Source organism: Lissotriton vulgaris, chromosome 8 (genome assembly GCF_964263255.1).
Source record: "Lissotriton vulgaris chromosome 8, aLisVul1.2, whole genome shotgun sequence".
Lineage (NCBI taxonomy): Eukaryota > Metazoa > Chordata > Amphibia > Caudata > Salamandridae > Lissotriton > Lissotriton vulgaris.
In genome coordinates this window covers 1,254,954,396-1,254,979,583 of record NC_141696.1, presented here as the reverse complement: position 1 = coordinate 1,254,979,583, position 25,188 = coordinate 1,254,954,396, and positions in this window count along the sequence as shown.

The window sequence follows — 25,188 nt, the reverse complement described above, 5'->3', positions numbered from 1 at the left end:
CAGCTGTAATTGGAAGAACTACAAGTCCCAGAATGCCAAGCGGTATAGAAAGAATGCACAATGGGCAGAACTTACTTAAGCTCCTCCCTTGGAACAAAACGGGGCTTGTCAATCCTGTTCCTGGTCAGTTTCACATCGTTGGAGTATCTGAAGACTTGCCTTGGATTCTTGTGACTAGCCTGTTCGTCCTGTTGAGCAGACACCCGCCGCGACGACGAAGTGCCTGCGAGGTCAGTTGAGCAGACACCCGCCGCGACGACAAAGTGCCTGCGAGGTCAGTTGAGCAGACACCCGCCGCGACGACGAAGTGCCTGCGAGGTCAGTTGAGCAGACACCCGCCGCGACGACGAAGTGCCTGCGAGGTCAGTTTACCTGTTTCCCAGCGTGTCCCTGTGAGCACAACAGAGCCGCGTTTGTTTGTGGGAATACATTGAGGAGAGCGGGCTCGCTCTCTTCTCCTATCTTGTTTTTCTTTGCTTCCAAACCTGGAATTGATACGAGTGCGGATCGCACGTTTCTTTTGTTGTTTATCCCTTTGAATCCTGCTATTCGGGTGTGTTTGCGCCTGTGGAGAATCAGCAATCCTTTTTCACCCCAAAAGGAGTATTTTGGGTTTTTCTATGAGCATTACCTTGCTGACTCATTCACGAGGAGAATACCTATCCTCAGTATTTCCTTGCAAGAGCTTGGTTGGAAGGTGAAGTAACCTTTCAACACTGATTGAAACAGACTTACCTGTAGCCTTGGAACCCCGACTTCTTCCACGGAGTATCCATTCACTATTGTGGTAAGTTCCAGAACACTGGGAAGGTGGGGATTTTCGCGGCAGTTCAGAAGTACATTATCCTCTGTATGTCTTCTCGCCCACCTTCAGGGAGGTCTTCCCAGTACAGCCATTGACCCCCGAACTCATCCTGCAAAGCATAGAAGACCCTCACATCCCTCCACCCGATTTATCCCTTACAGCCTCCGGCTGTACTCGTTCCAAGAGTGGTGGTGGTTTCCATTGTTGGGAGACGTGCAGTGGGAGGTTGCGAGGACAGTCATCCAGTCGTCCCTGCTGGGCCTCGGATTCAGGTTAGTGGCGCGTGCGTATTCTTGCGCTGCTTTCAATCATTACAGATTGACAAGCCCAAGAACGCTAACCAGCCTGGACGATGGATACAAACACCATACTAACCTCCTTGTTGGAAAGCTTCTCGGAATTACAAAGCGAGGTCCAAACATCTCGCGCTGAGAACCAAGCGTTATACAAAGAAGTGTCGGACTTGCGCAGAGAAATGTCTGCTCTTGCCCAGAAGGAGCCGAGTGTCAAACCTTTGATACGGCCTGCTACCTTACCCCCTCCTCCATCGTTCCAACCAGGAGGAGCGTTTGCAGCTCCTTCTACGTCCACAGATGCCGCCCCCACGGTTCATATACTACAGACCCATGGCATACCTCTAGCTCCTCCCGAACGGTTTTACGGAGATCCCAAAAAGTTTGAGACCTTTCTAAATCAATGTCGCCTTCATTTCCTCTGCAAGCCTCAAGTCTTTCAGGATGAATCATCTAAAACAGCATTCGTCATGTCATACATGGGAGGGAACGCATCAGGTTGGACTATTCCTTTATTGGAACGGAATGATCCCATACTACATAATTTCGCCGATTTCTGTCTTGAACTACGTAAACTGTTCGACAGAAAATCCCACATGTTGTCGTTAGATCGGGAGTTGATGACCTTACGCCAAGGATCACAGGATCTATTATCTTATATTACGACTTTCAACCGTCTCATTGTAGAGACAGACTGGCCGGCTCAGAAAAGGATCTCACTTTTCTATCAGGGTCTTCGGGGGGAATTGAAGGACGTCTTAGCACAGGTGGTGCAATTGCCCTCCACATGCGAAGAACTTATCGACTTAACAGTCCAACTGGATCATCGATTGTTGGAGCGGAGAGGCGATCGGAGCCGAGGAGACTCCAGGTTCTCATATCCCATGGTCAGATCCCGACAAGAGGGCGAGGAAAAAGCCAAGCCCCAAGAGGGGCCAGAACCCATGCAAATCGGAGGAATCCGGGGCCCCCTTACCAAAGAAGAAAGGGACAGGAGAAGAAGGCTCAAACTCTGCATGTACTGCGGAAAAAGCGGGCATTTTGTTAACGAGTGTAGAGCTCGGACTTCTACGTCCGGAAGGAGCGCCTTTCCCAGATCACAGGCCACATTGAGGATGGAGGAGCCGTCGGAAAACTAACGGTCTTGGATCAGAAGGAGACCACTGATTCAAGACTCCATTCCCCTCCGGTCTCCCCTTACGTAGCAAACACCCTTCACCCCGCAGTTGCACATATGAATATACATGTATCTCTACAGGTGGGAAATCAACAACCCTTCCCTGTTGACGCCCTGTTGGATTCGGGGGCCACAGGGAATTATATTGATCAAGCTTATGCAAAGAAAATGGGTATCCCCTGTGACAAGAAAACAACGCCCGAGATGGTCAAGGCAGTAGATGGCACCGACTTGTCGTCAGGGCCGGTGACTCAACATACCCTGGCCTTGTTGATGGAATACGGAGCCAATCATTTATGAATATATCCAATTCGACCTAATAGACGCCCCACAATTCCGGCTCATTCTAGGCATGCCCTGGCTTACCTTGCATGACCCCTCTGTCTGCTGGTCCACTCGCACAGTACGGATGACATCCAAATACTGCCATGAACATTGCCAGAACAGGGACCTTCTCCACAACGTCCCAGAACCCTCGCCTGCCTCTTGCTTAGCTGGGGCCTGCTCAGTAGACAGGTTCTGCTGTGCCACGGTTTTACCAGCAGAGTACCACGAATACGCCTCCTTGTTCGATAAGAAAAAGGCCACTCACCTGCCTCCACATAGGGCATACGATTGCCGTGTGGACCTTGTTCCAGGTGTGGATCTTCCCTGTAGCAGAGTGTATGCTTTAACCGAAAAAGAGACACAATATCTGAAAACCTATATCGAAGACAATTTGGCCACCGGGTTCATCAGACACTCCACTTCCCCTGTCTCGTCGCCTATGTTTTTTATTCCTAAGAAGGATTGTGAGGAGTTGCGTCCATGTATCGACTACCGAGCCATCAACCGGGTGACAATCAAAAACCGGTACCCATTGCCCTTGATTCCTGTTTTAATGGACCAACTCAAAGGGGCAAGGTACTTTACCAAACTCGATCTTCGAGGGGCCCACCATCTCGTGAGGGTAAAAACCGGGGATGAGTGGAAAACGGCATTCAGGACCAAATTCGGTCTTTATGAATATCGAGTAATGCCGTTTGGTCTATGCAACGCCCCTGCCGCCTTCCAGTTTTTTATGGATGAGGTATTGCGGGGGTGTTTGGAGTCTTTTTGTATCGTCTACATCGACGACATTCTGGTGTACTCTGCCTCTCTCCCGGAGCACATCACACATGTCAAGGAAGTGTTGGAGAGGCTACAACGAAACTCTTTGTACGCCAAGCTTGAAAAATGCCTTTTCCACGTCCAAGAAGTGGCGTTCTTGGGGTATGTGATCGATGCCCAAGGATTCAGAATGGACATGAGAAAGGTTGAGGCCATACTCACTTGGAAAACGCCGCAGACTATCAAATCCGTTCAGAGTTTTCTTGGTTTTGCCAATTATTATAGGCGCTTTGTGCAAGACTTTTCCAAAATCATTCATCCCATCACGTCCCTTTTGCGAAAAAATGCTTTGTTCAAGTGGGGAGCAGAAGCAGAAAAGGCCTTTCAAACCCTCAAGGAGAGGTTTACGCAAGCACCTGTCCTTCGACATCCAGATCCCCAGATACCTTTCATTCTCGAAACGGATGCATCCCAATATGCTCTTGGCGGGATACTATCGCAACGACACCCCACCACTGGACAGCTACATCCAGTGGCGTATTTTTCAAAGAAGCTCACTCCTTGTGAGATAAACTACACCATCACAGACAAGGGGCTCCTGGCTATTAAAAGAGCATGTGAGGAGTGGAGGCATTACCTCCTTGGGGCTGTTCATACCGTGGAGATCATTACGGATCATCGCAATCTCCTGTTTTTGAAAACAGCAAAAGCTTTGACGCCCCGTCAATTGAGATGGACCCTTTTCTTTTCCGACTTTGACTTCGTTATCCGATATAGACCTGGAACTCGGAACGGTAAGGCGGATGCTCTTTCTCGATTGGGTGAGGATGACACCTGGAGATCTGTGGAAACTCCTTCTATACTGCAGGGCATCGAGAACATCGAGGCCTCCATCGCCTTGATCTCCTCAGATGACTTCCTTGAAGATGTCAAAATTGCCCTCACTGACCTCGACATACCCGCATGGGTCCTAGCAGAGCCAGATCATCGCTGTGAGAAGGATCACCTAGCATATCATCACCATGCTTTATACGTTCCCCTCAGTGAACTGCAAACCAAAGTAATGCAATGGGCTCATGACTCAGTATTGGGAGGACACATGGGTGTATACAAGACACTCTCTACCGTGGAAAGATATTTCTGGTGGCCCAGCGTCCGGACTGATGTGAAGGAATACGTCAAGAACTGTGCAATTTGTGCGCAAGGGAAATCCTCCCATACTAAACCCACAGGATTGTTGCACCCTCTACCTATTCCGTCCAAACCCTGGCATACCTTGTCCATGGATTTTATAGTAGAAATGCCTCCCTGTGAGAAACAAACAGTCATCTTGGTGGTGGTAGATCATCTCACCAAGATGGGACACTTTATCTCCCTACCGGGTTTGCCTACCTCCGGAGAATTAGCGAAGGTGTTCTTGCAAAACATCGTCCGTCTGCACGGACTACCGAGTGTGGTAATAACAGATAGGGGTACGCAGTTCACCTCACATTTCTGGAAAGCGCTGTGTACCATCCTGCAGATCGACGCCCGTCTATCATCCAGTTACCATCCCCAAACGGATGGTAAGACCGAACGGTTGAACCAAACCCTGGAACAATACCTACGCTGTTTCACCTTGCAAAACTCTACCAACTGGACCACCCTGTTGTGGTTGGCGGAATTTGCATACAATAATGCAACACATTCTACTCTGGGATGTTCCCCTTTTTATTGTCTGAACGGATTCCACCCGAACATGCTTCCCTTTGAGTGGCCTGTTACTTCCCTAGTACCTACCATCCAGGAACACCATGCGCATCTCCGAGCTGTACTGATTGAGGCTCGAAACAACCTGAAAAAGGCTCAAGACGCCCAGAAGACGTTTGCTGATAAACGACGAACTCAGGAACCCGAGTACAAAGTGGGCGATAAAGTCTGGCTTTCTACCCGTAACTTACACTTGAAAGGTGTGAACAAACTGAAACCCAAATACATAGGTCCGTATGGGATCTGTGAGGTGATCAATACTGTGGCCATGAAACTGTCTTTGCCTGTGTCCTGGTCCATACATCCAGTTTTTCACGTCTCGCTTCTACGGCCTTGCCTCCCTGGCGTCCGGGTGCCTGAACTCCCTGGTCCTGTGGAGGTGGAAGGGGAGGAGGAGTACGAGGTGGAGTCTGTCTTGGATTCCCGTATGGTGCGGGGTCGGGTCCAATATTTGGTCGAGTGGAAAGGCTACGGTCCCGAAGACCGCTCATGGGAACCTGTGGACAACCTGCACTGCCCTGATTTGGTTGCCCTTTTCCATGAACGCTACCCCGGCAAGCCGGGACGACCGCCGGGACGGCAGTCCTCGAGGGGGGGTTCTGTAGCGATCGCCCTAGGCAGAACGGCAAGTCGCCGCAGACAGCACGTTTTCAGCCGTAATTGGAAGAACTACAAGTCCCAGAATGCCAAGCGGTATAGAAAGAATGCACAATGGGCAGAACTTACTTAAGCTCCTCCCTTGGAACAAAACGGGGCTTGTCAATCCTGTTTCTGGTCAGTTTCACATCGTTGGAGTATCTGAAGACTTGCCTTGGATTCTTGTGACTAGCCTGTTCGTCCTGTTGAGCAGACACCCGCCGCGACGACGAAGTGCCTGCGAGGTCAGTTGAGCAGACACCCGCCGCGACGACGAAGTGCCTGCGAGGTCAGTTGAGCAGACACCCGCCGCGACGACGAAGTGCCTGCGAGGTCAGTTGAGCAGACACCCGCCGCGACGACGAAGTGCCTGCGAGGTCAGTTTACCTGTTTCCCAGCGTGTCCCTGTGAGCACAACAGAGCCGCGTTTGTTTGTGGGAATACATTGAGGAGAGCGGGCTCGCTCTCTTCTCCTATCTTGTTTTTCTTTGCTTCCAAACCTGGAATTGATACGAGTGCGGATCGCACGTTTCTTTTGTTGTTTATCCCTTTGAATCCTGCTATTCGGGTGTGTTTGCGCCTGTGGAGAATCAGCAATCCTTTTTCACCCCAAAAGGAGTATTTTGGGTTTTTCTATGAGCATTACCTTGCTGACTCATTCACGAGGAGAATACCTATCCTCAGTATTTCCTTGCAAGAGCTTGGTTGGAAGGTGAAGTAACCTTTCAACACTGATTGAAACAGACTTACCTGTAGCCTTGGAACCCCGACTTCTTCCACGGAGTATCCATTCACTATTGTGGTAAGTTCCAGAACACTGGGAAGGTGGGGATTTTCGCGGCAGTTCAGAAGTACATTATCCTCTGTATGTCTTCTCGCCCACCTTCAGGGAGGTCTTCCCAGTACAGCCATTGACCCCCGAACTCATCCTGCAAAGCATAGAAGACCCTCACATCCCTCCACCCGATTTATCCCTTACAGCCTCCGGCTGTACTCGTTCCAAGAGTGGTGGTGGTTCCCATTGTTGGGAGACGTGCAGTGGGAGGTTGCGAGGACAGTCATCCAGTCGTCCCTGCTGGGCCTCGGATTCAGGTTAGTGGCGCGTGCGTATTCTTGCGCTGCTTTCAATCATTACACCAGGAGCAGAATCTGGGCCTCTAAGTCTGTCAATTCCTGGGTGATCATTCGTCGAGCACCCACAGTCTTGCCCAGGCAATATCCACGCACCACCACTTTAACCCCTCCCATGCTCATGACGAGCTGAGCTCGTCATGAGCCACGGTTCTCGTGTGCTCATGACGAGCTGAGCTCGTCACGGCCGTTAGAACGCTCAAGTGCGGGGATAAATCCCCTGCTGTGCTGAGCGTTCTATTGAAATGGGTGTGGCCATGACGAGCTCAGCTCGTCATGAGCACACGAGAATCGTGGCTCATGACGAGCTCAGCTTGTCATGAGCACAGGGGCGCTGTGCGTGCCTCCCCTCCCCCCAGCACAGCAGGGGAATCAGGCCAGCAGCCAAGGGGTTAAATGCCTCTCATTCCACCAACGGAAAGCTGGCGGTTCCCTGGTTGACAAAGAAATAGGCAGATAAAGCCTCAGCAAGCCCCACCCACAAGCACCACCAGCTCATCCGCACCACCAAGAAGGAATCACTGAAGGAACGACTGGACAACAACGCCCACGACAGCAAGGAACTCTTCACCATCGTCAAGGAGTTCTCCAACCCAAGCACCGGCAACAACGACATCACTCCCTCACAAGATCTCTGCGACTCTCTCGCCTCGTTCTTCCACCGCAAGATTGCCGACATCCACAACAGTTTCGGCGCACCATCCACGCACCCAACCGTCGAATCAACGCCCCCCACCGCCACCCTCCGCACCTGGACCGCGGTGACCACTGAAGACACAGTCCGCACGATGAACACCATCCACTCCGGATCTCCGACTGACCCCTGCCCCCACCACGTCTTCAACAAGGCCGACTCCACCATCTCACCCCAACTCCGAGACGTCATCAACACCTCCTTCGACACCGCCACCTTTCCGGAGAGCTGGAAGCACGCCGAGCTCAGCGCCCTACTGAAGAAAGCTATAGCGGACCCCACCGACCTCAAGAACTTCCGCCCCATCACGCTCCTTCCTTTTCCCGCCAAAGTCATCGAGAAGATCGTCAACAGACAGCTTGCCGCCTTCCTCGAGACGAACGGATCCCTCGACCCCTCACAGTCCGGTTTCAGAGCCAACCACAGCACCGAGACCGCCCTCATCGCAGCCACCGACGACATCCGAGCCCTGCTCGACAATGGGTAAACAGCGGCACTCATCCTCCTGGACCTCTCCGCAGCTTTCGACACTGTCTGCCACCGCACCCTAATCCAGCGCCTAAGCAACATCGGCATCCAAGAGAAGGCACTGGAGTGGATCGTCTCGTTCCTCGCTGGAAGAAAGCAGAGAGTCCGCCTCCCCCCGTTTCGATCCGAGGCCACCGAAGTCATCTGCGGCGTTCCGCAAGGCTCATCACTCAGCCCCACCCTCTTCAACGTCTACATGAGACCTCTTGCCGCTATCGCACGCCAACACAACCTCAATATCATCTCCTACGCCGACGACACCCAGCTAATCCTCTCCCTCACCAGAGACCCCGACACCGCCAGAACCAGCCTACATGAAGGGATGAAAGACGTCGCCGAGTGGATGAGGGACAGCCGCCTGAAACTGATCTCAGACAAGACGGAAGTCCTCATCCTGGGACCATCGCCCTCCACCTGGGATGACTCCTGGTGGCCCCCAGCCCTGGGCACCGCCCCCAAGCCAACAGACCACGCACGCAACCTGGGCTTCATCCTGGACTCCTCCCTCTAGATGACCAGACAAGTCAACCCCGTCTCCTCATCATGCTTTCACACCATACGAATGCTTCGCAAGATCTTCCAATGGATCCCAACCGTAACCAGGAAGACAGTGACCCAGGCCCTCGTCACCAGCCGATTGGACTACGGAAACACCCTCTATGCCGGAACCACAGCCAAGCTACAGAAAAGACTCCAACGCATCCAGAACGCCTCCGCCCGACTCATCCTGGACATCCCCCGACGCAGCCACATCTCCGGCCACCTGAGGAACCTGCACTGGCTCCCCGTCAACAAGAGGATCACTTTCAGGCTCCTCACCCACACACACAAGTCTCTCCACGACCTGGGCCCCAAGTACCTCAACGACCGCCTGACCTTTTACACGCCCACCCGCCAGCTACGGTCCACCAGCCTTGCCCTCGCCGCCGTACCATGCATCCGAAGAGCAACCGCCGGAGGCCGATCCTTCTCCTACCTAGCGGCCAAGACATGGAACTCCCTCCCCATCCACCTTCGGCTGACCCAGGACCATCTCGCCTTCAGGAGACAACTCAAGACCTGGCTGTTCGAGCAGTAGCAGACCCCCTCCCCCAAGCGCCTTGAGACCCTTCCGGGTGAGTAGTGCGCTATACAAGTGTTATGATTGATTGAATGACTGATTGGTGGAAGCCGTCATCCTCATGCAGCGCCGGATCCAGACGCTAACGCAGAATCGGGGCCCTCTCCAGGACCGGAAAAAACCCCATTAGCAAAGGGCTATGGTCTGAAAGGGACCGTCCGAGGCATCCCGCTCCAGTCATCATGGGCACCAAAGGTGCAGAACAAAAAAACATATGCAAACGTGTGTGCAGTTCATAAAGATATGAATAGTAGGAATATTCCCTACACCCTTCGTTGTGCAATCGCCACACCTCATGAAGGTCCCAACCCATCGCCCATGCCCGCAGTCCTTTAGCGGTGGCAGCCGCCGCAACCCCCGCAGGGGAGGGGTGGACCTATCCCGCTGTATATCTAAAACACAATTAAAATCGCCACCCAACACTAAGGTCACGTGAGGAAACCCCGCCAACACCCCATATAACCTATCTAGGAATGGAAGTTGCTCCCGATTAGGGCCATAGATACTGCTCAAAGTGATCTCCCTACCCTGCAGAGTGCCCATGACCACTACATAACGCCCCTCAGGGTCTAGTGCCTTCCGCATTAGCTGAAAGGGCACCCCCGGCCTGCTCCATATCAGCGCCCCCCGGGAGAAGGCCGAGTAGGTCGTGGCAAAGAGCAGGCCCCGACATCTGCTCTGCAAGCGTGAGACCTCTCCCTCAGTGAGATGGGTCTCCTGTAAGAAAACCACATGCGCTCCCCGTCTCTTAATATAATTGAAAACATTATATCGCTTCGCAGGTGTCCCCATGTCCCTAATATTCCAGGTCATAACCTTAACCCCCTCAGGGCGGCACATGTGCGCAGTCATTGGATCTACCAGGAAGCCCCCCCAGACTCCCCCCACCCACCCCCACACCGCCCTCCTGGCAGAGAACAACACAAGCCCTCAAAACAACTCCCCATCCCAAGAGCGGACTGACAACGGTCAGCTGCCTAAACACACCAGCAAATCGTATAGTGAAAACTCACACCAATACGGAAAGATCCACGGCCAACTGCGCTAGGACCTGTGGGGGGGCGACGCATGACAGAATACCAACCAAACTTCTAAATCACTATCAATACTCAGCAATAGCCATGCCAGGCCGTTCCAGCCCACACCCGGGGACGCCCACCCAGTAAAGCCCCACCCTTCCCAGATCACCCTCAACATCCCGCAATGACATATGTGCACCCAAGACCGTTCCCCGCACCAATAAGTAATAAAGGATATAAGTCGACAACACAACCAGGCAGTGGAAAGGACGAAAGGAGAAAGCCGTCTGTTCCTCTCCTAGTCACCCAGTTCTACAAGTCATTAGATAGCTGCAGAGTCACAACTGGCATGTTATCTCCTGAGGTCTGCGAGGCATCCGCTTCAGACCCCTCCTTGCCATATTTTGCTTCATAATCCGTCTTTGCTGCGGAAGTCCCTGCCGCAGCTCTCTCCATCGTCGTTCTGGACGGGCTCGGCTTCTTGAGTTCCGTTTTCTTCCGCTGTTTCCGCAGTCTCCTCCCTGATCTTTCCACTCCAGGCAGACTCCTCTCCGGCCAAGACCGTGAAGGATCCCATGCATGGTAGGACTCAATCCAGTCCCAGGCTGCTTTTCGGGTCTTCGCAGAAGTGGGTTGTCCCATCGAGCATGATCTTGAGCCGGGCCGGGAACATCAACAAGTACTGTATCCCTTCCATCCGCAGAGCTTTCTTAACTTCTAGGAAGGAGGAGTGACGCCTCTGAACCTCCATTGTATAATCGGGGAACAAAGTGACTCTACTATTATCAACAAGAAATGGGCCCGCCTCCCGGGCTTTCCTGAGGAGGAGATCTCTGTCCCGGAAATGGAGCAGGGTTTCAACCACAGCACGAGGCGGCCGGCCAGACGCCGAGGGTCAGGCAGGCACGCGGTGAGCTCCTTCCAAAGTGTAGAAGAAAGAAAGGCCCTGAGGTGCTACAACATCCCTCAGCCAGATTTCCAAGTAGCCAACCATGGGCCAGATGTAGGAGCCCAAATACCGGTCGGTAACGACCGATTTCGGCCCTTACCGACCGGTATTTAGGATTTGGCATGTAGGGGCCATCATTTTACAGAATCGGTAAATTTACCGATTCGGTAAATTTACCGATTCTGTAAAATACTGAATCAGTATTTTTACCGATTCGGTCAATCCACATGTAGGTGACACTCCTATGAGTGTCACAGGCCCTTAAGAATCGGTATTTTACCACCCAATCCTATTGGGTGGTAAAATACCGAATTCAGGTGTGCATGCACAGCTGTGCATGCACACCTGTGCCATGTGACACACAGACATGCCCTTAGGGCATGTATGTGTGCCACATGGCACACATGCCTGTATTTGGGGTGCTAGATGGTGTCAAAGTGACACCCCCCTGCACCCTTGCAGGATTCGGTATTTACCGATTCGGTAAATACCGAATCGGTATTGTCCATTGATTCACATGGGCTTCAAGGCCCATAGGAATCAATGGGCAATACCGATTCGGTATTTACCGAATCGGTAAATACCGATTCTTACCGATTCGGTAAATTGAAAAAGAAATTTACCTACATCTCACTACTTCTATTTTACTGATTCATAAATACCGAATCGGTAAAATTCGGTATTTATGAATCGGTAAAATAGAATTACCTACATCTGGCCCCATATCCTGTCTCTCCACTCCCTCCGGAAGGCCCACCACCCGGACATTGTTTCGCCTGTTGCGCCCTTCCGCATCCTACGCCCGCTTCTCCAAGTAACTGACCTTAGAGGCCAGCTCACCCACCTGGGTCGATAGAGCCTGTTCGACTGACTCCAGAGCCTCCAGTGATGACTCTGACTGTTTGAGCTTCTCAGCCAGCTTAGAAGGTTCGGCGCTCAACAATCCAAGGCCAACCGCTACTGTGCTGATGTCCTGGTGTAGGGTCGCCTTAGTGTCCGCTATGGCGTCGAGGATTTTGGCCAGTTGTTGATGAACCGGCACCTCCGCCTGTTCCTTCCCAGCATCTTTTGAGGCAGAGTCCACCTTGCTGTCCTCCAGGTCAGGGGGGGGCAGATCTGCTTCCCCCGTGGCTTCCTCATAACTGAAGACTCTCTGTCCTCTGCCCCATCCCCGTGCAGCGGGCCGTAGGCGCACAATCCACTGGTCCCTGCTCTGCTGGAATCCACCACTCAAGGGTCGCACCCTGCGAGGTAGAACTCGCAAAGACCCCTCCACTAGCCAAGGAGAGTCACTGCTGTCTCAGGCGCGGCAACTAACTGCCGGCGCGGAGCTCTTGGCTCACGAGTCTGCCAACGCTGGCTTCGAAGCCACGCCCCCAAAATGGTAGTACGTTTAGTATTTTGTCTTAAGTTAGTTCTGTGAATCGGGCCCATTTTTTATACAATAAAGACACTTGACATGGTTTTCTCATTTTATTTATGTTTTAAAATTGCATTTAAAGTATATTTTTACATTGTTAAACATATATATTTCAATTTAAAAATAACATTTATGTATAGTTAGCTGAAACATTTTAATGATTTTTCATTATTAAATAAAACATGTATATATATATATATATATATATATATATATATATATATATATATATATATATATATATATATATTCACTGAAAAAACCATAGGTTTCACACCAGTTATAGTTAGGAATTAGCATTTAAAAAACCTATTAAATTCACTGACAAAACCATAGATTTCACACCATTTATATTTAGCTGGAAATTTTACTGACATAAAACCATTGAAATTCCCACGTTATAGTTAGTTGGACTCACTATAACTTGCGCGCCTGTAATGCACTGCTGATGACGTCACATATTACATCACTCATGACATGGTCAGTGACATCACTCATGACATCACTGATGACACCATCCAGTGAATGTGTGTCTTTCTGAAAAATAAATTTGTTTTATATATGTATTTGTAAAGGTCGATGGAAGAATAAATGTTTAAATAAGTGTGTAAATGGATGTTTTTTTTAAAAAAAATTGGTTGGGTAACTGGCTTATTACGTGTATCTTAGTGAATACATATATTAGCGAGTATTGTTTAAATATTTAAATGTTTGTATCAGTGTTTCTCTTTGTGTATAAGTGGCTGCAGGGGTTGGTGACTGACTCACTGTTTGTATGTGTTTTGAAGACAGCATATGTGCAGGACTGTATGGGTGGATGAGTGTGTATATGTGTGTGTTAGTGAGTGAATGACTGTCTCACTAGTGTCTTCATTAGTAACGACATATGTTTTAATCTAGTATATGTGAGTATTGATGTATATAAGTGAGTATAGTATATATAGTGAGAGATTGTAGAAGTTCCTGTTTAAATAAGTATGTGTTTCTATAAGTGATTGTTTAAGAGAGTAAGTATGGGTAAGTTTCCTTAGAAGTAAGGTGGTAGTGTGTGTATAAATGTATATGCAAATAAATGGATGTTCAATAGTTTATTTGCATGTGTGAGTATGTGTGTGAGTAACTTTTGGATGACTGCTGATGTGTAACAGGATGTATAGGTGTATCACTACATATGATGAGTGAGTATATATATGAGTGACTATATAGAACTGTTGGTGAATGAGTGGATGTGTATATAGATGGTGGAATTACTGAATTGGTTGTTGTTACTGGTTTGGGTATCTCCATTTTTTTGAAAATGTTTGTTTCTATTTTTGAATATGTGTTTCAAGCATTACATTACACTGAAATTAGGTCTGTCACTCTGTCACAAGGATGGTGTCATCAGTGATGTCATGAGTGATGTCACTGACCATGTCATGAGTGATGTAATATGTGACGTCATCAGCAGTGCATTACAGGCGCGCAAGTTATAGTGAGTCCAACTAACTATAACGTGGGAATTTCAATGGTTTTATGTCAGTAAAATTTCCAGCTAACTATAAATGGTGTGAAATCTATGGTTTTGTCAGGGAATTTAATAGGTTTTTTAAATGCTAATTCCTAACTATAACTGGTGTGAAACCTATGGTTTTTTCAGTGAATTTCAAAGGTTTTTTAAATGCTAATTCCTAACTATAACTGGTGTGAAACCTATGGTTTTTTCAGTGAATTTCAAAGGTTTTTTTAATGCTAATTCCTAACTATATAAGACCTGAAAGCCCACCAGGAATCTCCAGTATGCGCCAGGGGACTGCATTGCAGAGAGGTGTAATGAAGCCACAACCCTTTTTACACCTCTCTGCAACGCAGCCCCCGTGCATGTTTGAAGAGGGGGAACTAATTCCCCTTGCATACTGGGGTCCCCTGGGGGCCAATTAGCCCACCTGGAACCTCCAGTATGCGCCAGGGGCTGCATTGCAGAGGTGTAATGAGACTATGCCCCTTGTTACACCTCTCTGCAACGCAGCCCACTGCCGCGTTTGCAGAGGGGGAACTAATTCCCCTTGCATACTGGGGGTCCCTGGGGTCAACTGGTCCACCAGGAGCCTCCAGTATGCGCGAGGGAGCTGCATTGCAGAGAAGTGTAATGAGGCCAGACCCTTGTTACACCTCTCTGCAATGCAGGCCATTGGCGCGTTTGTAGAGGGGGGACTAATTCCCCTTGCATACTGGGGGTCCCTGGATCATATCTGCCCAAACACCGATATTCCGAACGATTGTAAATTACTTTTACTACTCTCTACTACTCACTCTACTATTCACTCTACTACTCTCTACTACTCACTCTCTGCTACTCTCTCTACTGCTCTCTACTACTCTCTACTACTCACTCTCTACTCTCTATTACTCACTCTCTACTCTCTACCTCTCTACCTCTCTCTTCTTCTCTCTCTACTAATCTCTACCTCTCTACCGCTACCTCTCTACCTCTCTACCTCTACACCTCTACCTCTCTACCTCTCTCTACACGCACACATATACACATATATGCATATATATATATATGCATATGCATTTATATATATGTATGTGTATGTATAAAAAAAACAACAAAACATTTTTTTTTAAACAGCTACTTTTAAAACTGTCATTCTTTTTCCCCATGGTACACTCCCCGGTACGCTTACCGGTGCGCGTACCGGTGCGCGTACCGGGCGCTCACCCAGCGAAAATCAAAAAAATTTTTTTTTTTTTTTTTGCTCCGCGGGGCCCTTTTATGGCCCCCACATCAAACCTAGGGGGTCAAGGGGGGTCTACTCTGCCCCCTTATGGTCATTTCCCTCTTTGTTTTGGCCACCTCTCGTGTCTCGATCCTACCGAGACACAAGATGGCGGCCGCTCCGGACTGTTTAGAATGTTTACAGACACCCCAGAGCCAATCAGCTTTCTGCGTGCAAGTCGCGGTAAGCGCCCGGTGCGCGTACCGGTGCGCATACCGGAGCGCGGCTATAGATATATATATTTTTTTGAACCTTAATTACTCAAAATCCACTGGAGCGCATATCTTGAGACATAGCAAAGGCACATCGGGCTACCAGTCCCTACAATTTTGCCAAGTTTGGTGGAAATCCATTCAGCCGTTCGGGCTAAAAGTGAAATCGACCGCCCTATGGAAATTAACATGGGGAAAACGCGTTTTGGGACCCCCCTTTTATCTCGGCCCCCGCTTGACGAATCCCCCCCAAACTTTCAGGGAAGGACCGGAACGCCGCGAGGCCATTTTGAGGAAATTTTGAAGCAGATTCGTCAACCGGCGCCAAAGTTATTCCAAATAGAATTTTGAGATTTAACATTGAAAAAAATCCTAACTATAACTACCTACTGGCGACCGCCAGTAGGTAATATATATATATATATATATATATATATATATATATATATATATATATATATATATATATATATATATATATATATATATACATATATGCCGATATGAAGGTTGCTCACCTAGAGAGACACACACGAGACCAACAGCAAAAGGTTACCATCCTTTATAATCAGTACAGGCTTGCAAAAGTTCGTGGGCAGATTAAAGCAGCTTTCCACAGTGCCTGACGCGTTTCAAGTTTCCCCTTTTTCAAAGGCTTGTGGGAAGTTCGTGCTCGGGCGACGCCCAACTCCTGATTAATTGCACATTTTTACGCATTGAATTCTGGGAGTTGTAGTGTCCTTTTGTCCCTACTCAGATTAAGAGTGCACTTGCTGGCTGCTAACGATGAAGCTCCCACTGAGCCCCCACCAACCGCATGCCTTCAATCCACTGCTGTTGCTCCACATACGAGGGCAGTGAATCTTTCCCCATGGCCTCCTGATGATTCTGGAGTGGTGCAATCTCGGCGGAAGAGCCGTCCGCCTGATATTTGCCGATATGAAGGTTGCTCACCTAGAGAGACACACACGAGACCAACAGCAAAAGGTTACCATCCTTTATAATCGGTACAGGCTTGCAAAAGTTCGTGGGCAGATTAAAGCAGCTTTCCACAGTGCCTGACGCGTTTCAAGTTTCCCCTTTTTCAAAGGCTTGTGGGAAGTTCGTGCTCGGGCGACGCCCAACTCCTGATTAATTGCACATTTTTACGCATTGAATTCTGGGAGTTGTAGTGTCCTTTTGTCCCTACTCAGATTAAGAGTGCACTTGCTGGCTGCTAACGATGAAGCTCCCACTGAGCCCCCACCAACCGCATGCCTTCAATCCACTGCTGTTGCTCCACATACGAGGACAGTGAATCTTTCCCCATGGCCTCCTGATGATTCTGGAGTGGTGCAATCTCGGCGGAAGAGCCGTCCGCCTGATATTTGCCGATATGAAGGTTGCTCACCTAGAGAGACACACACAAGACCAACAGCAAAAGGTTACCGTCCTTTATAATCAGTACAGGCTTGCAAAAGTTTGTGGGCAGATTAAAGCAGCTTTCCACAGTGCCTGACGCCTTTCAAGTTTCCCCTTTTTCAAAGGCTTGTGGGAAGTTTGTGCTCGGGCGACGCCCAACTCCTGATTAATTGCACATTTTTACGCATTGAATTCTGGGAGTTGTAGTGTCCTTTTGTCCCTACTCAGATTAAGAGTGCACTTGCTGGCTGCTAACGATGAAGCTCCCATTGAGCCCCCACCAACCGCATGCCTTCAATCCACTGCTGTTGCTCCACATACGAGGGCAGTGAATCTTTCCCCATGGCCTCCTGATGATTCTGGAGTGGTGCAATCTCGGCGGAAGAGCCGTCCGCCTGATATTTGCCGATATGAAGGTTGCTCACCTAGAGAGACACACACGAGACCAACAGCAAAAGGTTACCATCCTTTATAATCAGTACAGGCTTGCAAAAGTTTGTGGGCAGATTAAAGCAGCTTTCCACAGTGCCTGACGCGTTTCAAGTTTCCCCTTTTTCAAAGGCTTGTGGGAAGTTCGTGCTCGGGCGACGCCCAACTCCTGATTAATTGCACATTTTTACGCATTGAATTCTGGGAGTTGTAGTGTCCTTTTGTCCCTACTCAGATTAAGAGTGCACTTGCTGGCTGCTAACGATGAAGCTCCCACTGAGCCCCCACCAACCGCATGCCTTCAATCCACTGCTGTTGCTCCACATACGAGGGCAGTGAATCTTTCCCCATGGCCTCCTGATGATTCTGGAGTGGTGCAATCTCGGCGGAAGAGCCGTCCGCCTGATATTTGCCGATATGAAGGTTGCTCACCTAGAGAGACACACACGAGACCAACAGCAAAAGGTTACCATCCTTTATAATCAGTACAGGCTTGCAAAAGTTCGTGGGCAGATTAAAGCAGCTTTCCACAGTGCCTGACGCGTTTCAAGTTTCCCCTTTTTCAAAGGCTTGTGGGAAGTTCGTGCTCGGGCGACGCCCAACTCCTGATTAATTGCACATTTTTACGCATTGAATTCTGGGAGTTGTAGTGTCCTTTTGTCCCTACTCAGATTAAGAGTGCACTTGCTGGCTGCTAACGATGAAGCTCCCACTGAGCCCCCACCAACCGCATGCCTTCAATCCACTGCTGTTGCTCCACATACGAGGACAGTGAATCTTTCCCCATGGCCTCCTGATGATTCTGGAGTGGTGCAATCTCGGCGGAAGAGCCGTCCGCCTGATATTTGCCGATATGAAGGTTGCTCACCTAGAGAGACACACACAAGACCAACAGCAAAAGGTTACCGTCCTTTATAATCAGTACAGGCTTGCAAAAGTTTGTGGGCAGATTAAAGCAGCTTTCCACAGTGCCTGACGCCTTTCAAGTTTCCCCTTTTTCAAAGGCTTGTGGGAAGTTTGTGCTCGGGCGACGCCCAACTCCTGATTAATTGCACATTTTTACGCATTGAATTCTGGGAGTTGTAGTGTCCTTTTGTCCCTACTCAGATTAAGAGTGCACTTGCTGGCTGCTAACGATGAAGCTCCCATTGAGCCCCCACCAACCGCATGCCTTCAATCCACTGCTGTTGCTCCACATACGAGGGCAGTGAATCTTTCCCCATGGCCTCCTGATGATTCTGGAGTGGTGCAATCTCGGCGGAAGAGCCGTCCGCCTGAGTTTTGCCGATATGAAGGTTGCTCACCTAGAGAGACACACACGAGACCAACAGCAAAAGGTTACCATCCTTTATAATCAGTACAGGCTTGCAAAAGTTCGTGGGCAGATTAAAGCAGCTTTCCACAGTGCCTGACGCGTTTCAAGTTTCCCCTTTTTCAAAGGCTTGTGGGAAGTTCGTGCTCGGGCGACGCCCAACTCCTGATTAATTGCACATTTGTACGCATTGAATTCTGGGAGTTGTAGTGTCCTTTTGTCCCTACTCAGATTAAGAGTGCACTTGCTGGCTGCTAACCATGAAGCTCCCACTGAGCCCCCACCAACCGCATGCTTTCAATCCACTGCTGTTGCTCCACATACGAGGGCAGTGAATCTTTCCCCATGGCCTCCTGATGATTCTGGAGTGGTGCAATCTCGGCGGAAGAGCCGTCCGCCTGATATTTGCCGATATGAAGGTTGCTCACCTAGAGAGACACACACGAGACCAACAGCAAAAGGTTACCATCCTTTATAATCAGTACAGGCTTGCAAAAGTTCGTGGGCAGATTAAAGCAGCTTTCCACAGTGCCTGACGTGTTTCAAGTTTCCCCTTTTTCAAAGGCTTGTGGGAAGTTCGTGCTCGGGCGACGCCCAACTCCTGATTAATTGCACATTTTTACGCATTGAATTCTGGGAGTTGTAGTGTCCTTTTGTCCCTACTCAGATTAAGAGTGCACTTGCTGGCTGCTAACGATGAAGCTCCCACTGAGCCCCCACCAACCGCATGCCTTCAATCCACTGCTGTTGCTCCACATACGAGGGCAGTGAATCTTTCCCCATGGCCTCCTGATGATTCTGGAGTGGTGCAATCTCGGCCGAAGAGCCGTCCGCCTGATATTTGCCGATATGAAGGTTGCTCACCTAGAGAGACACACACGAGACCAACAGCAAAAGGTTACCATCCTTTATAATCAGTACAGGCTTGCAAAAGTTTGTGGGCAGATTAAAGCAGCTTTCCACAGTGCCTGACGCGTTTCAAGTTTCCCCTTTTTCAAAGGCTTGTGGGAAGTTCGTGCTCGGGTGACGCCCCACTCCTGATTAATTGCACATTTTTGCGCATTGAATTCTGGGAGTTGTAGTGTCCTTTTGTCCCTACTCAGATTAGGAGTGCAATTGCTGGCTGCTAACGATGAAGCTCCCACTGAGCCCCCACCAACCGCATGCCTTCAATCCACTGCTGTTGCTCCACATACGAGGGCAGTAAATCTTTCCCCATGGCCTCCTGATGATTCTGGAGTGGTGCAATCTCGGCGGAAGAGCCGTCCGCCTGATATTTGCCGATATGAAGGTTGCTCACCTAGAGAGACACACACGAGACCAACAGCAAAAGGTTACCATCCTTTATAATCAGTACAGGCTTGCAAAAGTTCGTGGGCAGATTAAAGCAGCTTTCCACAGTGCCTGACGCGTTTCAAGTTTCCCCTTTTTCAAAGGCTTGTGGGAAGTTCGTGCTCGGGCGACGCCCAACTCCTGATTAATTGCACATTTTTACGCATTGAATTCTGGGAGTTGTAGTGTCCTTTTGCCCCTACTCAGATTAAGAGTGCACTTGCTGGCTGCTAACGATGAAGCTCCCACTGAGCCCCCACCAACCGCATGCCTTCAATCTACTGCTGTTGCTCCACATACGAGGGCAGTGAATCTTTCCCCATGGCCTCCTGCTGATTCTGGAGTGGTGCAATCTCGGCGGAAGAGCCGTCCGCCTGATATTTGCCGATATGAAGGTTGCTCACCTAGAGAGACACACACGAGACCAACAGCAAAAGGTTACCATCCTTTATAATCAGTACAGGCTTGCAAAAGTTCGTCGGCAGATTAAAGCAGCTTTCCACAGTGCCTGACGCGTTTCAAGTTTCCCCTTTTTCAAAGGCTTGTGGGAAGTTCGTGCTCGGGCGACGCCCCACTCCTGATTAATTGCACATTTTTGCGCATTGAATTCTGGGAGTTGTAGTGTCCTTTTGTCCCTACTCAGATTAGGAGTGCAATTGCTGGCTGCTAACGATGAAGCTCCCACTGAGCCCCCACCAACCGCATGCCTTCAATCCACTGCTGTTGCTCCACATACGAGGGCAGTAAATCTTTCCCCATGGCCTCCTGATGATTCTGGAGTGGTGCAATCTCGGCGGAAGAGCCGTCCGCCTGATATTTGCCGATATGAAGGTTGCTCACCTAGAGAGACACACACGAGACCAACAGCAAAAGGTTACCATCCTTTATAATCAGTACAGGCTTGCAAAAGTTCGTGGGCAGATTAAAGCAGCTTTCCACAGTGCCTGACGCGTTTCAAGTTTCCCCTTTTTCAAAGGCTTGTGGGAAGTTCGTGCTCGGGCGACGCCCAACTCCTGATTAATTGCACATTTTTACGCATTGAATTCTGGGAGTTGTAGTGTCCTTTTGCCCCTACTCAGATTAAGAGTGCACTTGCTGGCTGCTAACGATGAAGCTCCCACTGAGCCCCCACCAACCGCATGCCTTCAATCTACTGCTGTTGCTCCACATACGAGGGCAGTGAATCTTTCCCCATGGCCTCCTGCTGATTCTGGAGTGGTGCAATCTCGGCGGAAGAGCCGTCCGCCTGATATTTGCCGATATGAAGGTTGCTCACCTAGAGAGACACACACGAGACCAACAGCAAAAGGTTACCATCCTTTATAATCAGTACAGGCTTGCAAAAGTTCGTGGGCAGATTAAAGCAGCTTTCCACAGTGCCTGACGCGTTTCAAGTTTCCCCTTTTTCAAAGGCTTGTGGGAAGTTCGTGCTCAGGCGACGCCCAACTCCTGATTAATTGCACATTTTTACGCATTGAATTCTGGGAGTTGTAGTGTCCTTTTGTCCCTACTCAGATTAAGAGTGCACTTGCTGGCTGCTAACGATGAAGCTCCCACTGAGCCCCCACCAACCGCATGCCTTCAATCCACTGCTGTTGCTCCACATACGAGGGCAGTGAATCTTTCCCCATGGCCTCCTGATGATTCTGGAGTGGTGCAATCTCGGCCGAAGAGCCGTCCGCCTGATATTTGCCGATATGAAGGTTGCTCACCTAGAGAGACACACACGAGACCAACTGCAAAAGGTTACCATCCTTTATAATCAGTACAGGCTTGCAAAAGTTTGTGGGCAGATTAAAGCAGCTTTCCACAGTGCCTGACGCGTTTCAAGTTTCCCCTTTTTCAAAGGCTTGTGGGAAGTTCGTGCTCGGGCGACGCCCAACTCCTGATTAATTGCACATTTTTGCGCATTGAATTCTGGGAGTTGTAGTGTCCTTTTGTCCCTACTCAGATTAAGAGTGCAATTGCTGGCTGCTAACGATGAAGCTCCCACTGAGCCCCCACCAACCGCATGCCTTCAATCCACTGCTGTTGCTCCACATACGAGGGCAGTGAATCTTTCCCCATGGCCTCCTGATGATTCTGGAGTGGTGCAATCTCGGCGGAAGAGCCGTCCGCCTGATATTTGCCCATATGAAGGTTGCTCACCTAGAGAGACACACACGAGACCAACAGCAAAAGGTTACCATCCTTTATAATCAGTACAGGCTTGCAAAAGTTCGTGGGCAGATTAAAGAAGCTTTCCACAGTGCCTGACGCGTTTCAAGTTTCCCCTTTTTCAAAAGCTTGTGGGAAGTTCGTGCTCGGGCGACGCCCAACTCCTGATTAATTGCACATTTTTACGCATTGAATTCTGGGAGTTGAAGTGTCCTTTTGTCCCTACTCAGATTAAGAGTGCACTTGCTGGCTGCTAACGATGAAGCTCCCACTGAGCCCCCACCAACCGCATGCCTTCAATCTACTGCTGTTGCTCCACATACGAGGGCAGTGAATCTTTCCCCATGGCCTCCTGAAGCTCAGTGGGAGCTTCATGGTTAGCAGTCAGCAAGTGCAGTCTTAATCTGAGTAGGGACAAAAGGACACTACAACTCCCAGAATTCAATGCGTAAAAATGTGCAATTAATCAGGAGTTGGGCGTCGCCCGAGCACGTACTTCCCACAAGCCTTTGAAAAAGGGGAAACTTGAAACGCGTCAGGCACTGTGGAAAGCTGCTTTAATCTGCCCACAAACTTTTGCAAGCCTGTACTGATTATAAAGGATGGTAACCTTTCGCTGTTGGTCTCGTGTGTGTCTCTCTAGGTGAGCAACCTTCATATCGGCAAATATCAGGCGGACGGCTCTTCCGCCAAGATTGCACCACTCCAGAATCATCAGGAGGCCATGGGGAAAGATTCACTGCCCTCGTATGTGGAGCAACAGCAGTGGATTGAAGGCATGCGGTTGGTGGGGGCTCAGTGGGAGCTTCATCGTTAGCAGCCAGCAAGTGCACTCTTAATCTGAGTAGGGACAAAAGGACACTACAACTCCCAGAATTCAATGCGTAAAAATGTGCAATTAATCAGGAGTTGGGCGTCGCCCGAGCACGAACTTCCCACAAGCCTTTGAAAAAGGGGAAACTTGAAACGCGTCAGGCACTGTGGAAAGCTGCTTTAATCTGCTCACAAACTTTTGCAAGCCTGTACTGATTATAAAGGATGGTAACCTTTTGCTGTTGGTCTCGTGTGTGTCTCTCTAAGTGAGCAACCTTCATATCGGCAAATATCAGGCGGACGGCTCTTCCACCGAGATTGCACCACTCCAGAATCATCAGGAGGCCATGGGGAAAGATTCACTGCCCTCGTATGTGGAGCAACAGCAGTGGATTGAAGGCATGCGGTTGGTGGGGGCTCAGTGGGAGCTTCATCGTTAGCAGCCAGCAAGTGCACTCTTAATCTGAGTAGGGACAAAAGGACACTACAACTCCCAGAATTCAATGCGTAAAAATGTGCAATTAATCAGGAGTTGGGCGTCGCCGGAGCACGAACTTCCCACAAGCCTTTGAAAAAGGGGAAACTTGAAACGCGTCAGGCACTGTGGAAAGCTGCTTTAATCTGCCCAGGAACTTTTGCAAGCCTGTACTGATTATAAAGGATGGTAACCTTTTGCTGTTGGTCTCGTGTGTGTCTCTTTAGGTGAGCAACCTTCAAATCAGCAAATATCAGGCGGACGGCTCTTCCGCCGAGATTGCACCACTCCAGAATCATCAGGAGGCCATGGGGAAAGATTCACTGCCCTCGTATGTGGAGCAACAGCAATGGATTGAAGGCATGCGGTTGGTGGGGGCTCAGTGGGAGCTTCATCGTTAGCAGCCAGCAAGTGCACTCTTAAACTGAGTAGGGACAAAAGGACACTACAACTCCCAGAATTCAATGCGTAAAAATGTGCAATTAATCAGGAGTTGGGCGTCGCCCGAGCACGAAGTTCCCACAAGCCTTTGAAAAAGGGGAAACTTGAAACGCGTCAGGCACTGTGGAAAGCTGCTTTAATCTGCCCACAAACTTTTGCAAGCCTGTACTGATTATAAAGGATGGTAACCTTTTGCTGTTGGTCTCGTGTGTGTCTCTCTAGGTGAGCAACCTTCATATCGGCAAATATCAGGCGGACGGCTCTTCCGCCGAGATTGCACCACTCCAGAATCATCAGGAGGCCATGGGGAAAGATTCACTGCCCTCGTATGTGGAGCAACAGCAGTGGATTGAAGGCATGCGGTTGGTGGGGGCTCAGTGGGAGCTTCATCGTTAGCAGCCAGCAAGTGCACTCTTAATCTGAGTAGGGACAAAAGGACACTACAACTCCCAGAATTCAATGCGTAAAAATGTGCAATTAATCAGGAGTTGGGCGTCGCCCGAGCACGAACTTCCCACAAGCCTTTGAAAAAAGGGAAACTTGAAACGCGTCAGGCACTGTGGAAAGCTGCTTTAATCTGCCCATGAACTTTTGCAAGCCTGTACTGATTATAAAGGATGGTAACCTTTTGCTGTTGGTCTCGTGTGTGTCTCTCTAGGTGAGCAACCTTCATATCGGCAAATATCAGGCGGACGGCTCTTCCGCCGAGATTGCACCACTCCAGAATCATCAGGAGGCCATGGGGAAAGATTGACTGCCCTCGTATGTGGAGCAACAGCAGTGGATTGAAGGCATGCGGTTGGTGGGGGCTCAGTGGGAGCTTCATTGTTAGCAGCCAGCAAGTGCACTCTTAATTTGAGTAGGGACAAAAGGACACTACAACTCCCAGAATTCAATGCGTAAAAATGTGCAATTAATCAGGACTTGGGCGTCGCCCGAGCACGAACTTCCCACAAGCCTTTGAAAAAGGGGAAACTTGAAACGCGTCAGGCACTGTGGAAAGCTGCTTTAATCTGCCCACGAACTTTTGCAAGCCTGTACTGATTATAAAGGATGGTAACCTTTTGCTGTTGGTCTCGTGTGTGTCTCTCTAGGTGAGCAACCTTCATATCGGCAAATATCAGGCGGACGGCTCTTCCGCCGAGATTGCACCACTCCAGAATCATCAGGAGGCCATGGGGAAAGATTCACTGCCCTCGTATGTGGAGCAACAGCAGTGGATTGAAGGCATGCGGTTGGTGGAG